This window comes from Hypanus sabinus, chromosome 9 (assembly GCF_030144855.1).
Source record: "Hypanus sabinus isolate sHypSab1 chromosome 9, sHypSab1.hap1, whole genome shotgun sequence".
Taxonomy (NCBI): Eukaryota; Metazoa; Chordata; class Chondrichthyes; order Myliobatiformes; family Dasyatidae; genus Hypanus; species Hypanus sabinus.
The window spans coordinates 39,951,370-39,964,074 of record NC_082714.1 but is presented as its reverse complement, the minus strand read 5'-3'; the positions used below and the strand labels follow the sequence as shown (position 1 = coordinate 39,964,074).

The window sequence follows — 12,705 nt, the reverse complement described above, 5'->3', positions numbered from 1 at the left end:
CTATCAAATTCTTTCTTCACCAGCCTTTTAACCTTCTCCACCCATCTAGCTTCACCTATCACCTTCTAACTATCCTCTTTCCCCTCCCTTAACATTTTTATTCTGGCATCTTTCCTCCCCCCCCCCCCCACCCCCTTTCCAGCCCTGGTCTTGGCCTGAAACATAAATTGTTTACTCATTTCCATAGATGCTGCCTAAGCTGCTGAGTTCCTCCAGTACATTGTGTGTGTTGCTCTGGATTTCCAGCATCTGCAAAATCTCTTGTGTTCAAAGTTTTACCTTCCTGGGCCAGATTTCTGCCCAGGGGTAAAGAAGCTGATAGCTTAATCAAAGCAATTGAACATGGACACAAGGACTATCTGAGAAACCTGAGACCATTCTCAGATAAGAATCTGTTTATTATGTAAAATGACAGACATAAAGAAGGAACATCCTATGATCTGGTCATCTGGACCCAGTATTTGGCTAACCTGGTTAAAACTAGTTTGAACCATTCTGAGCTGGACAGAACAAGAGAAATCACCTAAGGCTCAAGGCTAGAGGAAAGAATTATAAAGGAACACCGCTTGTAGCCTTAGGCCGCATCCAGTGAGAAGCTGACACAGATCAGTCAAATGACCTTGAGCCAAGGAAATTGAAACATCATTGATTGATCTGATAAAGAAAAGAATAAGAAAGGAAGATTTTGGGAGCACAGACACTGACAACTCTGTGGAGACCAACAATCACAGAAGTGGACGATTCCACGTAAGAAATGTAGAGATCTCTGAAGATCTAACCTGGTCCCTACATATCAATGCAGTTGTAAAGAAGGCAAAACAGTGGCTATACTTCATTAGGAGTTTGAAGAGATTTTGTACGTCAACAAATAACTGAAAAACTTCTATAGACGTACCGTGGAGAGCATTCTGACAGGCTGCATCACGGTCTGGTATGGGGGGGGGGGGCGGGGGGGGCTACTGCAAAGAAGCTGCAGAGGGTTGAAAATTTAGTCAGCTCCATCTTGGGTACTAGCCTACAAAGTACCCAGGAAATTTTCAAGGAGCGGTGCCTCAGAAAGGCAGCGTCCATTATTAAGGACCTCCAGCACCCAGGGCATGCCCTTTTCTCACTGTTACCATCAGGTAGGAGGTGCAGAAGCCTGAAGGCACATGCTCAGCGATTCAGAAACAGCTTCTTCCCCTTTGCCTTCCGATTCCTAAATGGATTTATTTATTTATTTATTATTTTTTCTCTTCTATATTACGTATTGCATTGACCTGCTGCGGCTAAGTTAACAAATTTCATGTCACATGCCGGTGATAATAAACCTGATTCTGATTCTGTATTAATGCAGAACTGCTCCAATGTTTCAAATGAACTTTCATCTGTAATGTACATGACAAACACCATGACTGCGTCAAAAATATTTTCCAAGGAAACTCGCAGAGAAGTGCAAAACAATTCATATGATATTAATATGAATATGATATTCATATGAATATCAGAGAAAGCAATCACACCAAGTGGTGTAAAGGGATTTGACAATGGATAGTTAAAATATCTGTCAAATGGATAGGTTTTAAGGGGTGTATAAAGGAAAAGTGGAAAGTGATGATGTAGAAAAGTTTTAGAAGGGAACACTGGAGGTTTTGAGTTTGAAAGCTGAAATTGTGGAACAATTAAATTTGGGAATGTGCAAGAGTGGTAAAGATATCTTAGAAGGCTGTGGATGTGGAGGTGATGCGAGCAGGGAAAGATTTGAAAATAAAGCCAAAACTCAGCAATCAAGACATCGGTTAAGAGCCTCTGTTTGTCATCAAGTAGAGTGAAGTATTAACAGGGTGGTGTAAATTCAGACAAAGTCACAATTAACTATGGAGAACAGAACAAAGAAACACTGGGCAGGTGTGTACTGGGGAACAGTCAAGGATAATAATGATGTGAAACAATGGAAAGGTGAATCAAACCAAGGAGTCACATGAGTGGCAATGGTGCAATGTATCCAGAAAAGCTTCAAAAGGTGGTCTCCATCATTAAGGGACCTCACCCTCCAAAAAATGCCCTCTTCTCATTACTACCAGCAGGGAGGAGACCCAGGAGCCTGCAGATGCACCATCAATGTTTTAGGACAGCTTCTTCTCCTCTCCATCAGATTTCTGAAAGGTCTGTGAACTTACCAACACTACCTCACTCATCCTCTTTGGCACTTCCTTTATATAGTAATTATAACTATAGTAAAATAGTGATTTTTTGCGTCTAGGGATGTACTGAAGCCACAAAAGCAACAAGTTTCATGATGTGCATCAGCAATAATAAACCTGATCTGATGTAAAAATATGTGCTAACACTATTGAATGTAATAAACAAATGGCATTAAAATGTAAAGAGCTTTGCACTGTTTATATGTATGTATATTTATAAATATATAGATGTTCATTCTTGGAATAAAAGCAGTGGTGCGGACAAGCATTTCAGTAGCAGATGAGCTGTAATAAGGCTGGAATTGAAGTCCAACATTGGCTTGTTGATTGGAGGCAGAGTGCAATGGCCAAGGGTTGTTTCTCGAAGTGGAAGCATGTCACCAATTGTGTACTCCGTGTTGAGACACATTTTGGTATGACAAATAACAGGTGCGTTCATGGGTACTAGCCTCCGTAGTATCCAAAACTTCTTCAATAATCAGTATCTCAGAAAGGTAGCGTCCATAATTAAGGACCCCCACCATCCAGGACATGCCCTCTTCTCATTGTTACCATCAGGAAGGAGGTACAGAAGCCTGAAGAAACAGCTTCTTCCCCTCTACCATCTGGATCTGTGATTCAGGAACAGCTTCTTTCCCTCTGCGATCTGATTCCTAAATGGACATTGAACCCATGAACACTCTCACTACTTTTTTAAAAAAATTCTGTTTTTGCACTTATTAATTTAACTATTTTATATATATATACTCACTGAAATACAGTTTTTAAAATAATTTTTATCATGAATCGCATTGTACTGCTCAAAGTTAACAAATTTCATGACTTATGCCAGAGATAATAAACCTGATTCTGTTTCTAAAACTAGGAAATACACAATGGAGACTCGAAATTACTAAGAAACAGAGAGACCTTGGTGTACATTCCAAGGATCCTGCTAGGCAGCAGTATTGGTAATGTTACGCCTGTGCCCCAACTCTGAGGGGCCGAAGGGTACAAAGTAGCCCCCTCCTTTTTGAGAATCACAAGATTGCTATTAATTCAGGTCTGGGACCCAGGAAATGAGAGAGAGTCACGCAGATTCCTCAAGGTTTGGACTGTGTCCTGGGCCTCTGAAAGACAAAGCCATGGATAACGGCCATTATCTCTTGGAGACGGAATTGTGTATTGAGTACTGTACTATTCATCGAAGCCCGCAGGCAATGAACAGAGGGGGTTGGTGGAGGGATTGCATTATCCCAACCTGATTGACATCTGAGACCCCGTGAGTCAGGATAAAAGAGGGTCTGGGGAACAGCCCCTTTAGACGCACCAGGAGAAACGCTGGAAATCCCGTGACAGCGTTTAATAGCGACAACCGGTGGAGGGCCCACGTGTGTCCTTTCCTGTTGCCCGGGATTGAGGCCTTACCACGGAAGACAGCTTACCTAAAGAAGAGATCACCACTGACGACATTTCAAAGAATTGACCTCATAAAAAGGAAAACGAGCAATTTCTAAAAACATCGTCTCTCTCTCTCTTAAGCTGCAGCCTGAATGAACTAAAGTGACTTTTTTATTTCCATCGGACAATACATTATCCCCTAGACAACGACAGAGATATTTCTTATTGATTATTATTATACCCGCGCTTTTAGATTTAGTATTGACGACATATATTATCTGTATGTTTGCATTGATATTATTTTTGTGTATTTTTATCAATAAATACTGTTTAAAATAGTACCATCAGACTTCAACGGACCGCTCTATCTTTGCTGGTAAGTGACCCAGTTACGGGGTACATAACAGTAAAGAGAATGGCTAAGAAGGCATATGGGTCCCTGTTGCCAATGGATCGAAGACCTTACTCTGTCAAGCCTTTATGCAGCTCATTCTATTTCACCTTAACAGAAGTTACACAGCAGCAACTTTCTCCACTCGCTATAAAGTCCTCACTCTCCCAGTTCTAAAAAAATGTCTTTGGCCTGAAAGGTTAATTCAGTTTCTCTTTCCACAGATGCTGCCTGACCCACTTCCAGCGTCTTCTGGTTTTGAACAAGACATAGTTACAGGGTGTAGCTGGGAAATGGGACTGCTTTATTAAGCAGAACCAGATTTAAATACAGCTCTTTGTTTTTACAAGAGGCGCGTCTGGCATGCTTTGTGGTCTTTGGCTTTCATTCAGGCTGATCATCCTGAAAGCAGGTGTCAGTTTCCCAGCCCGAGCTGATTTCCCATCACAAGGCTTGTTACAGTGTCCTGTGTTATGATCCTGCCATTGTCTAACCCATTTATGTGTCTGCACGATTTTAGACAATTAGCAAAATAATCTGAAGAAGAAGTGATTCGTGCTGCAAGTTGTAATGCACTATATGAAAGTGAGCAGTTGTACTGAATACAACTAGGCTTGAAGATGATTCGTGCCGATTCTGGTTGAATTCACCCTCATTAACAATCCCACACAATTATACAAGAACGTCTTGTACAGTTTTCCATTACTTAATATTTATTTTTAAACCAATAGCATCAACAGAAAGTCACATTGGAAGATTGCTGCGTAAATGACCTGCCACACTTGCTAAATAAGCTACTTTGACTGAAGAGCATACTGGAGCATGCAGGTTACGTGAAAGGCACTGAGTTTCTTTCGAGGGATAAACCAAGGCGGAGCTTAGGAGGAGACAGTGGCATCTAACAGTAACTCCTTTGCTTGCATCTTTGGAAACAGCTCTATTTCCATCGTTAATATCTCTACTTTTCCCTTTCAGGATTCTTTTGGAAGCCCTGACCTGGAGTTACATGCTGACTATGGTTCTTTGTGGGAATGGGACCCCCTCTCGGGATTTCACAGCTGGCCGCTGTTCGGCACGCTGGGGGCTTGGCCTAAGAGCTCCGAGTTTTCATGGCTCTGGAGACGGGGTATCGGTGAAGTGTCGTGGGAGATGGAAGATCTAAGGCTGTGTGCCCAGAGACCCGAGACCTTTGGGCACAGAGCTCGGAAAAAGTGACGCAATGGACTTTTAACATCGTAAACCAGTGAGTTTTTACTACGTCTCCCCTCTCGCTGTGAAACGGAGACACCTCTTTCGCCATTAGGGATGGAGAGAGCCTGTGGTATGTCGAATGCCAAGTGAACAGTGTAGTCTTTGGGGTAACTGCAAGTCTGTGTCTTTCCCGTTGCCTTGCTCACGCTAGAGTGCTCGGTGGCGGTGCCGATGCTTTTTTTTGCCGGTTGGGGGATGGGGGGGGTTGTTGCTCGCTGCCACTTACGCATGGGAGGGAGGGCAGCTGGGGGTGACTTTGGGGATCTAACATCTAACTGTCATTCATTCTTTGGGGGCACACCTCTGTTTTGGTGGATGGTTGCGAAGAAAAGGAATTTCAGGATGTATATTGTATACATTTCTCTGACATTAAATGTACCTTTGAACCTTTGAAATGTGGGAAGAGGTAAACAGAGACTTAAGATTATTGGTTACACTTCAGCTCTATCCTCTGCCTGTTAATAATGCATTTAGAGATCAGCACCACACACACATTGTTTAATGACAGCTTATTTCTGTATGCAACCTTGCTCTAAATGTATATGAAGGCCCTTTCCAATTCTCCTTAGGAAAGATTGAAGATGATGTGCTTCCACTCAAGTTTCTGTGGCTTCTGAGGTACTGATAAGCAGCATTCTCCGTATCAGGGGCAGGAGGTGCTTGACGGTGTGCGGCTTCTGTCTTTTCCACTGAGCTCCTGTCTGCTTCTGATGAATGGTTCCAAGCTTCTCCGCGCATTCCTGAAGGTGTCTTCTCTGCTTTGAATGCTCCAGGGTCAGAGGTTTCCGGAAGCCAGTTTTTATAGAGACCGGTACATTTTACATCAACAGGAAGTACAGCGCTTAATTGCCTAGAAATGAGGTTTCATTCTCTTTTGGTGTGAAGTCTGGGCCAGCATCTGGAGTTTGGAGGCCTGATGACAGTAAGTCTGAGAGTCTGGTGGTGGAGGCTCAGAGGAGGCTTGTACTGGGGCTGGAGGCACATCTGTGTGTGTGAGTGGGAGGGAGGGAGGGAGGGAGGGAAAGCAGCTTGTCTTGCTGTCGTTATTTATTTTGCTGCCATTGCTGCTTGTATGGTTCTGCTGAATATTGTGGGAATACTATGTTGGTGTCAGAATGCGTTTCGGCACTTGGGGCACACCCTTAGGTACTGTTGGTTGTTAATGCAAATGATGCATTTTATGATGTACATTTCAATGTAGGTGCGATAAATAAATCAGGATCTGAATCTAAAGGTGAGTTGTATATAAAGCTACCATCCACTCAGATCACCTGTAAAGATTATGCAACTGCGCAAAGCTCCATTATAAGAGGGCTTTGGCACACAGGTTCATGTGCTAAATTAGCACTGTTAAGGCGTATTCTGGAGCTAGGGTATAGAGCAAATATTAATTTCACCCCCCAAGAAACCTCAGAAACCTGCATATGTATTAATGTACCCTAGAGTCAGTGGAGATTAACATTTGTTTTGGGTATCTGGAGTATGGGTGCAAAGAAGGAGGTGCGTGACAACTATATGTAATTCAAAGGAAGCATTGTAGATACATTATAACTATAGAATTGTCCTGCTGTTACCTTTCATCTTTAGCAGGTAAAAATGTCATGTGATAATGGTCCAGGAGGTCTCCTCTGCAAGAGTGTCTCAATATGATGCCTGTTTCTCGTTTTTTTTGTTGAATAAAACACTTCTAATCCACTAGTTTCATTGTATCTCCAGTGACTTTGCTCGCATGACTCCAAGCACCTGTGGGATGCCCAGCATCAGCTGCAAGAAAACATTGCAAATGGCCCGTAGAAAGAGGAGATCCAAGTCAACACCAGGTATTGAAAGATCACAGGGTCAGTGATAATCGCCCAGCTGATTTCTTGGGTGTCACTAGGCTGAGTGACATGAGTTGCAGTGTATCACCTTCCACCGAACACTGACCATTAATCACTGACACTGGAGGACTCTGCATGCAAGGCTTTCATGTTGCAGAATGGCTAATTTCACTTGTGTCTCATTTCCAGACCTGGCACAATGTACTCCAACTCTTATTGTCAGTGACCTGAGAAGGTCACAGGTTACCCCCCCTCCCCCCTCACCCAAATCTTCAGCCTCTGCCAGTTCCAAAAGAAGCATGCACCCTGTGACCCGTGACATAATCAGGCGCATGACGGACATCAGGCAAATGTCAACCTCATTAGGGTACATTGTGCTCAGAAATGCCCAGACCAATAACCCAATGGGTGTGTTGGAGTTTTGTTGCATCTTACAATTTTCTTACGTGATCAGAGTGAGTGGTAACTTTATTTGCTGCTCATTCAGTGCATCAAAAAGAGAGCAAAACCAATCTCCAGGCAGCTGTGCTCCACACTTCCATTTGCAGATGTGAAAGGATCCACTGGTACAATCGGCCTCCGATAAATGCCTTTATGTGCACTTTCAGCATTAAAAACTTGCATAAATTCATCCAATTTCTAAGCTAAACTAGGCTTGCTATGTTGTTAAATATGGGAACTAACATCAAGTAATGTATGAATGGGAGAGTGTAAGAATCCCTATTTCATTAAGAGAGTATGGTGGTGTCGGAGTTCGTGATGCTGCCTCACTTAGGATTCTGGTGCACGCTGTATGGAATTCACATCTGTTCTGCTTCTGTTTCTTCCCAATCCAAACAAAGGGAATCACATTATTTTCAATGCAGCCTAGCCTTCTGAGTGATCTCAGCATCTTCTGTTTTGATTTCATTATATTGTGTTGAAACTGGCTAACTTTTCTGTGACTTTCATAGTACAATAAAATTCAGCTGATCCACAATCTAACCATTCAAAGCTCATGACAGTTCAACATCTAGCTCCCCAGGAACTCAACAACATGCAAGCTCACACTCATGAATGTTAGAAGTTCAAGGTATACTTATTATCAAAGTATATAGTGTATGCTATATATATTGGTGAGATTTTTCTTGCATAAAGCAAAGAGACTCAAAAAACCCCCCCACCACAAAGACAGTTAAACACCCAAAGTGTGAAAAAGTGAACAAATTGTGCAAACAATGAAGAAGTAAACAAATAGCATGCAGAGCATGAACCGCACAGATCTCAGAAGTGACAGAGACAGATCAGCATTGCAGCTGATCCAGGAGCCCGACGGCTGCAGGTCACAGTTACAGAGCCAGTTCAGCGCTGAGCCGAATGCCGATGGTTGCAGGTCACATTTGCAGCTGGAAATAATAGTAATCTGCTTTACATCAGCAAATTTTTATAGTATAGAAAGGACGGCCTCCTGGGATCCAATTTCACACAGCAGCATGACTGGGATAAGCTTGGGAAACTCAAGACATTCGGCAGCGAATGACCTGACGCCCTCAAGAGAGCAATTGAATTTTATATAAAACTTTGTTGAGGCATGGGGAGAATTAGGGGACTGGTGAGTCTCGGGACAGTGTGCATTGTAGCGTTCCACCAAATATTATCTTAATTGGAGAAATACAGTTGTCACATACATATGTTGTGGCAGCTACTTGGACAAACAGACAAACTACAAGGGAGCATCTTCAGCCTTTCTGGAAAACTATCCCCCGGCTGCATTTTAGCATGATTGGAAATGTCACTGCCACTTGTTTTCATTTTCAGAATCAACACCAATACTGTCTTTCCAAGGTTCACTGTGCCTGATGACTCCATTCAGCTTGTTACTAAAATATGAAGTTTACAGAGATGAACGGGAGAAAATCTACAGAAATGCAAGCACCACACACAAAATGCCTACTCAGCAGGCAATCTATGGAAAAGGATATTGTCAACGTTTCAGTCTGAACCCTTCGACAGGTTACAGAGGTTGTCTCTTGTTAACTGATCCAAGATAATGACAAACAACACACAGAAAATGCTGGTGGAACACAACAGGTCAGGCAGCATCTATAAGGAGAAGCACTGTTGACGTTTTGGGCCGTGACCCTTCATCAGGACTAACTGAAAGGAAAGATAGTAAGAGATTTGAAAGTAGAGGGGGGAGGGGGAAATGCGAAATGATAGGAGAAGACCGGAGGGGGTGGGATGAAGCTAAGAGCTGGAAAGGTGATAGGCGAAAGTGATACAGAGCTGGAGAAGGGATAGGATCATATACCACACCAGCCGACTCATAGGTGAAGTGTCGCCTCACCTGGAAGGACTATCTGGGGCCCTGAATGGTGGTGAGAGAGGAAGTGTAAGGGCAGGTATAGCACTTGTTCTGCTCCCACTTCCTCCAAACCAGGGGTGTAGCCATGGGCACCCGCATGGGTCCCAGTTATGCCTGCCTTTTTGTTGGCTTTATGGAACAGTCCATGTTCCAAGTCTATACCGGTATCCATCCCCCTCTTTTAGACAATAGACAATAGGTGCAGAAGTAGACCATTCGGCCCTTTGAGCCTGCACCGCCATTCTGAGATCATGGCTGATCATCTACTACAATACCCAGTTCCTGCCTTGTCCCCATATCCCTTGATTCCCCTATCCATAAGATACCTATCTAGCTCCTTCTTGACAGCATTCACTACATCGACAACTGCATCGGCACTGCCTCCTGCACGCATGCTGAGCTCGTTGACTTCATTAACTTTGCCTCCAACTTTCACCCTGCCCTCAAATTTACCTGGTCCATTTCTGACACCTCCCTCCCTTTTCTTGATCTTTCTGTCTGGAGATGGCTTATCTACTGATATCTACTATAAGCCCTCTGACTCTCACAGCTCCCTGGACTATACGTCTTCCCACCCTGTCTCTTGCAAAAATGCTATCCCCTTCTCACAATTCCTCCGCCTTCACCGCATCTGCTCTCAGGATGAGGCTTTTCATTCCAGGACGAAGGAAATGTCTTCCTTTTTTAAACAAAGGGGCTTCCCTTCTTCCACCATCAACTCTGCTCTCAAACGCATCTGTCCCATTTCCCGCACATCTGCCCCCACCCCACGCGGGATAGAGTTCCCCTTGTCCTCACCTACCACCCTACCAGCCTCCAAGTCCAATGTATAATTCTCTGTAACTTCTGCCACCTCCAACGGGATCCCACTACCAAGCACAGCTTTCCCTCCCCCACTCTTTCTGCTTTCCGCAGGGATCGCTCCCTACACGACTCCCTTGTCCACTCGTCCCCCCCCCATCCCTTCCCACCGATCTCCCTCCTGGCACTTATCCTTGTAAGCGGAACAAGTGCTGCACCTGCCCTTACACTTCCTCCCTCACCACCATTCAGGGCCCCAGACACTTCACCTGTGAGTCAGCTAGAGTGGTATACTGTGTCTGGTGCCCCCAGTGTGGCCTTTTATATATTTGTGAGACCTGATGCAGACTGGGAGACCGTTTCGCTGAACACCTACGCTCTGTCTGCCAGAGGAAGCAGGATCTCCCAGTGGCCACACATTTTAATTCCATGTCCCATTCCCATTCTGATATGTCTATCCATGGCCTCCTCTACTGTCAAGATGAATCCAAACTCAGGTTGGAGGAACAACACCTTATATACCGGCTGGGTAACCTCCAACCTGATGGCATGAACATTGACTTCTCTAATTTCTGTTAATGCCCCTCCTCCTCTTCTTACCCCATCCCTGACATATTTAGTTGTTTGCCTGTTCTCCATCTCCCTCTGGTGCTTCCCCCCTCCCCCTTTCTTTTTCCTGAGGCCTCCCGTCCCATGATCCTTCCTGCTCACTTTCGCCAATCACCTTTCCAGCTCTCAGCTTCACCCCACCCCCTCCGGTCTCCTCCTATCATTTCAGATTTCCCCCTCCCCCCACTACTTTCAAATCTCTTACTATCTTTCCTTTCAGTTAGCCCTGACGAAGGATCTCGGCCCAAAACATCGACGGTGCTTCTCCTTATAGATGCTGCCTGGCCTGCTGTGTTCCGCCAGCATTTTGTGTGTGTTGTTTCAATTTCCAGCATCTGCAGATTTCCTCGTGTTTCCAAGATGATGACAATGGGTTTTTCCATGGAAACATGTTCTCTATATTACAGGGCAGCACAATTATTGAAAGACAACTAATAGTACATTGGTCTGATTTTAAACAACAAGAAAGAAATTGTATTGCTAAGGTTTGAGTTTTTGGCAACAGGATATATGGAAATGATGGAACTTAGTTCCAAATTTCTCCTGCACCTACTTCAATGATTTTTTTTCTCTCAGGAGCATAGTCATGTCTACCATAGCCCTTTCTTTTCACGTAGGCTTAGGTCACTTATTTGAATTCTAATGAGCCTGGTATGAGATTTACGTGCAATTTGCAGCAACCTCTCCATGCTATCCACAACTCCTTCACCCCCTGCTGTAGGCAACAAATGGCTGCAAATTTTCCCAGTTCTGAAACATGAATTCTGTCTAATTGCAGGCAGAAAGACATCCGTAATCTCTGTAAATTCTCCTTTGTAATAATCCGCAAACAAATTGAGAATGCATCAGAACCCTATCCACTTACTTCATGAAATCCTCGGCAACATCCTGCAGTAAAGGGGCTCCTCAAAGAGGCTGACACACTAAACAAAACGTACTTTGAGCAACAGGATGTGTGTCACTGAAAACGCCCTTGAAATGGAAGAGAGGGTTAGATGCGCAACTCCCACCCTCCTAGGGCGAGCAAAACCCCTGGGACTCTGCACACAAATGTAACAATGGTCTGTCAGGTTAACCGCTTTCTTCCCCCTTCCCCCACCCGCAGACTCCTCAAAGCAATGATTCATTGGGGAGTAGCTCACTAGGTGCTGATCCCAGCTCTCTGCAAAAGAGATGCAAATCTTTTTTAAAAAATAGTTTCCACTTTTGTGTCGGAGAAGTTTTAAGATCTGCTAAATCTGAATGATGAATTTGGTATTGCCATAAAGCCGAAGTGATTAGCAGGGGCGCATTTACGACAAATCTTCCTACATACATGACGAGAATAGAAGAATACCCTAACACAGTGAAATGAAATCACATGTGAAAAGCATGGAGTTGGGCTAAATTGTTGTGCTTATGAAACATCTTTATATGAAGCCACACTTGAATAATAGTTACTGCTGTAATGTGGTAGTGTGACAGTGAGCACAGTAATATCGGCACAATGAGATTACAATTTTTTAAATTATGAAAACGATGCTGGAATTTTACAACACACACAAGATACTGGAGGAACTCAGCAACTCAGACAATCACGGAGGGGAATAAAGAGTTGACATTTCAGTCTGAGATTCTTCAGGACTTTTAACGCTGGACTTTAAATACTCTATACAATACACACAAAAAACGGAGGAACTCAGTGTGTCAGACAGTATCTATGGGGAAGGGGGGGGTGGATGGTCATCTCATTTTGTTCAACATGATTCATTCACCCTGACGGCAGACTTAACTCAAAGTGATGACTCTCCATTTCCCTCCATTGATGCTGCGTTAAGATAGCATTTAGCTTGTTGCTCCCGATTTCCAGCATCTGCAGTACCTTGTGTCTCCACTTTAATGCTTTACACTCCTTTTACCATTCATAGCTAGCCAGATTTATTTTCA

General features: G+C 43.8%; 1 long non-coding RNA gene across 4 annotated transcripts in view; it reads right to left on the bottom strand.

Annotated features, from left to right (window-relative positions):
* Window positions 1-11,751, bottom strand: part of LOC132399289 (uncharacterized) — a 52,316-nt gene extending 40,565 nt beyond the window's left edge. For all 4 annotated transcript variants that reach the window (XR_009513939.1, XR_009513940.1, XR_009513941.1 and 1 more), the window contains exon 1: window positions 11,645-11,751. This is a non-coding gene — a long non-coding RNA (uncharacterized LOC132399289). The remainder of the gene's footprint in view (window positions 1-11,644) is intronic.
* Window positions 11,752-12,705: the final 954 nt, after the last annotated feature.